Source organism: Spinacia oleracea, chromosome 3 (assembly GCF_020520425.1).
Source record: "Spinacia oleracea cultivar Varoflay chromosome 3, BTI_SOV_V1, whole genome shotgun sequence".
NCBI lineage: Eukaryota > Viridiplantae > Streptophyta > Magnoliopsida > Caryophyllales > Amaranthaceae > Spinacia > Spinacia oleracea.
Genome location: NC_079489.1, coordinates 130,169,838 through 130,174,731, shown reverse-complemented (window position 1 = coordinate 130,174,731; position 4,894 = coordinate 130,169,838). Strand labels below are relative to the sequence as shown.

Below are 4,894 nucleotides of genomic sequence, written 5' to 3'. Positions count from 1 at the left end.
CTCTTCTAGGACATACTCCTTTTCTTCCTGCATAAGAACTATTTGCAAGTTCCTTTGCCAGTCAAGGAAGTTCTTCCCGTTCAATTTCTCCTTTTCGAGAATTGATCGAATGTTGAATGAATTGTTGTTTGCCATATTAAAACTACAATTGAAAAGAATAAACAAATAAATAACCATTCACAGTTTCTCTTAATAAACTTAAATTCTAGCATACATGCATAACTCAATGTTTATTAAGCATTTTATTCAAGTTATGTGTTCCGGCAGGTGTGAATAAAATGATACCAAGATCCTAAAATCATTGAAGAACTAAGCACAGTTTGTCGACTTAATCCTAAAACATCTTAGGTAAGCAAAAGCCTTTTGCTAATAGTCTAGAAACTATTCTTGGTTGATAGGTACGTCTAAGAACTTATTAGGTAAACCTATCGATTTTGCCACGACATAAAAGGACTCCTTACTTATATCGTTGAGTTTCACCAAAACTAATATGTACTCACAATTATTTGTGTACCTTGCCCCTTTAGGACCAATAAGTAACACCTCGCTAAGCGAAAACTATTACTAGATTGATGTAAAGGATATCCAAGCAAGTGTATATTTTGGCATGGCAACTTTTAACTCAATTTTTAAGTTTGGAACTTAAGGCTCTTACTATGTTGGTTAGATTTTAAGTGAACTAAAATCCTTAATCATGCAACATAATCAAGCTTTTGATCTCATTCATTTTAAGACATATTTAAAGCAATAAATAACTTAAAGCATGCATAAGATAAATGTGATCTAGTATGGCCCGACTTCATCTTGAAGCTTTAACTTCAAAGTCCGTCTTGAAAATCTCCGTGGGAGGCATCATTTTCTTCAAATAGGATAAGCTATAATTAAAACTAATTACAACTATTTGATGGTACGCAGACCATATTTGAATTGAAAAACAACTTTGGTACTTTAGACCAATTACATTCAAAATTAATGGTACGCAGACCATATTTTCTATCCTATTTGGGCCATACTAGTCACTTCATAACCTTCATAACAGTACATATACAATATATACCATTCACCCATTCATTATCATGAATGGCCCACATAGCTGGTTAGTAAAACACATTATGCATCACGTAAACATTTGCAGCAATTAATCAAGGGCACCAATAATCTACCAATTATTCAGTCCTTATTAATTCTAATCAAGTTGTTTTAACCTTAAGGATTTGTAGACCTAATCAAGAGTTTATGACTAAAAAGGGCTCCCACTTAAACCAATAAATTCATATGCTTTACTAATTTTAAACATAAAAATGTATTTCTAGTCTAACCGGAAACATACAAATTTAATTAAAATTTAAAGCTCATATAAATTTATAATTGAATCCATAAAGTTTAATTTAATTTCAGTCGTATTTAAATTAATTCATGATTTTAATTTTAGTAAAATAATTAGAATAAATAAAATTTATTATAATTACAATATTCAAAATTAAATCCAAGAAAATAATTTAAATTATTAATTTTAAAATTAATTAAAATTACGTAAACTGAAAATTTCAAATTAAAATTTCAAAACGATCTAATCGCAACGCTAATTATGAGTGTTTTTTGTATTGTGAATCATCTGCAAATTAAGGGGTGTTTCTCTTCGATTTTTGTAGATAATATTTCTCAATTTTGGGTGATTTTTTGGGTCGATATTTTGGGTTGATTTTTTGGGTTTGGAAGAAAATAAGAGGAAGAGTTCATTGTGAGCAGCCATGGTAGTCTCCCCCAATCACATTGCAGGCTCCACCACCGTCGTCGCCCGTGTAGGTTGGAGATGGGGTATGTTTTGTTGAAGATTTCGTGAATAATTTTTCCGGGTGCTTATATATAATGGCTGATTTTGTTTGGTTTTGATGGTTGGGTTTTGTGATGATGATGGTGATGGTGAAGAACAGGAGAGAGAAATTGGGCGAGAGTGAGAAAGAAAAAGGGGCGGGTTTTGCGAATTGGAGGAGAGACGGTTAATTAGGGATAGGATGGTGATGGTCATTGCTTCCATGGTGGTTTGAGATGAGAAAGAAGATGATGATGATGAAGATGTCGTATCAAAATTACAAAGGTGAAGATGAAGACAAATGAAGAAGCAAGCAAGCAGAATAGCAGATTCACATTTTGGGGTCAATTTTTTTTGTTTTTTTAATAGCTAATTAGATTATTTTAGGGGCTTAATTTTTTTAGATAATAGTTAATTAGTTTTTTAGGGGTTTAATTATTTTAATTAAGTATTAATATTAGGATTAGTAGAGAAAATGGTGAGTAAGGGCAAACAAGTAAATTCATACTAACGGGGACTTAACGGAATTGACGGAAAATGCTCATTAAGGGCATTTTGTGTTATTTTTTAAAACCTCAAGGGTATTTGGTGCATTCTGGAAAGTTTAGGGGTATTTGGTGCATTAAGGCAAACCTCAGGGGCATTTCATGAAAAATCCGTTAAAATTACGTAAACTGAAAATTTCAAATTAAAATTTCAAAACGATCTAATCGCAACGCAACAACCTCACGGATCGCACGCCCATGGGCCACACGCACACAGCCATCGCTGGCCATGTGCGCGCAGCCCATGCGCTGCCTTGCATCGATGCTGCTGCTTTCCTTCGCAAGCCATCACGCGAGCTGGTGCTCGCTGCTCGCGCGCCACCGCTCGATGCACGCGAGCCATCGCTCGCTGCGTTCGCTCGCCAGCGCTCGCTGCATGCGAGCCATCGCTCGCTGCGCGCGCTCGCCAGCGCTCGCTTTATGCGAGGCAGTGCGCGTTGTGGCGCAGCTCGCTTGCTGCCCACACGCGACTGCTGTGCCTGCTTTCGCCCTCGCCCATTCGTACATTGCTCACAGCCCACGACACAAGGCAGGGCTGCTGCCTTGTGCTCGTGCACCATGGCCTTGCTCATTGCATTCGTGCCGCATGGGCGACGAGCTCCCTTGCTCGTCGTCACATGCCCGCATTATACAACACCCCTTAAGGGTAACACGTAGCGTCCATTGCTTTGTGCGTGCAAGTTATATGAACGAATCGCATAAAATTTAAAAAATTTATATTTAAAATTAATGACAAATTAATAAATAATATTAATTTCATAATTTTAGGGCGAAAAAATCAAAAATTTATTATTCAATTGATTTCCGATTAACATGGATTCAAGTCTAGGTCATAAAAATTTAAAATTTATCATAAATTTACAATTTTTATGGTGGTTTTTAATCATAGGTATCTAATTAAATTATAATTAATTATGAAAATCAAATTAATTCTAAATTATTCTAATTTTCAACAAATTAATCATAATTACAAATTAGATTGCATAATTAACAAGGCTAGGCATTCAAACTTGTTAAACATATACAGTAGGTCAATCAAAAATTCAAGATTTATCAACAAGAATCGCAAATATTTAATTTAACATCTTAAATTTACGAAATTTTGCATTCGAAAAACTAAAACCTCCGAAAAGTCATAGTTAGGCTTCGAATTTGAGAATTCTGGGTTCGGCAGAAAAATACTGTTTTTGTCAAAATTTTAGAATGCCTTTTACATGCGAAATTGACACATAAATCACTCGATTTGGATGAGTAACGAAGAAACTGCCGAAAAACTGCGTACGTATAATTAAATAAACGCAATTTGCAATTAATTAACAATTACGAAAATTAATCACCCCTTTTAATTCTTGCAAATTTGTAATATTTAACCATGTTCATGCAATTTAGATTATGAAAATAATATGAGGCTCGTGATACCACTGTTAGGTTAGGCGCACAGCGCTCGGCCCACTGCTGCTGTGCTCTCGCGCGCGCCCCAGGCCTTGGCTGGGCCTGGCCTTGCGCTGGGCCTGGTCGAGGCTTGGCACGCGATGGTGCGTGTTGGCTCGCTGGGCGATGGCCTGGCTTCGTGCTGGGCCTTCGTCTAGCGGGCCTCGTCCGATGCTAATTCGTACGATACGCTTCCGATTAAATTCCCGAATCCGGAATTCATTTCCGATACGAACAATATTTAATATTTCCGATTCCGGAATTAATTTCCATTTCGAACAAATATTTAATATTTCTGTTTCCGGAATTATTTTCCGATTCCGATAATATTTCCGATTCTGACAATATTTCCGTTTCCGGCAATATTTCCGATTCCGGCAATATTTCCATTTCCGATAATATTTTCCGATAATACGTACCATGTTTCCGTTTCCGGCAACATCTACGACTTGGATAATATTTATATTTCCGATACGATCCATATTTCCGTTTCCGGCAATATCATCGTTTCCGGAGTATTCATTTCTTGCCTGTGACGATCTCAGCTCCCACTGAAACCAAGATCCGTCGATTCCGAATATCCATAGATGGAGTATTTAATGCCATTAAATACTTGATCCGTTTACGTACTATTTGTGTGACCCTACGGGTTCAGTCAAGAGTAAGCTGTGGATTAATATCATTAATTCCACTTGAACTGAAGCGGCCTCTAGCTAGGCATTCAGCTCACTTGATCTCACTGAATTATTAACTTGTTAATTAATACTGAACCGCATTTATTAGACTTAACCTTGAATGCATACTTGGACCAAGGGCATTATTTCCTTCAGTTCGTTGAAAGAAAAGAAGTCGAGATAAACAAGATTGGAACTGATGACAACATATCAGATCCATTAACTAAACCTCTGCCGCAGGCGAAGCACAACTCGCACACTGCAGCTATGGGAATCAAGCATATTGGAGAATGGCTTTGATGACCCTGTTTAATGTTTTAAAGTTTTAGAGTTTAAATCTTTGTAAAACATTATTGGTTAATCATTCACAATAAATGAAAAGAATTCATTTTTCCATTTAATTTGTGGTTTATTAAATGATGAGTCCCTTC

General features: G+C 36.3%; 1 long non-coding RNA gene across 1 annotated transcript; it reads left to right on the top strand.

The window, feature by feature from the left end:
- The first annotated feature begins 1,611 nt into the window (after positions 1-1,611).
- LOC130469397 (uncharacterized) lies at positions 1,612-2,223 on the top strand. The gene is made up of 2 exons (XR_008929922.1): positions 1,612-1,818; positions 1,930-2,223. It is a non-coding gene; the product is annotated as an uncharacterized lncRNA (long non-coding RNA).
- The last annotated feature ends 2,671 nt before the right edge of the window (positions 2,224-4,894 follow it).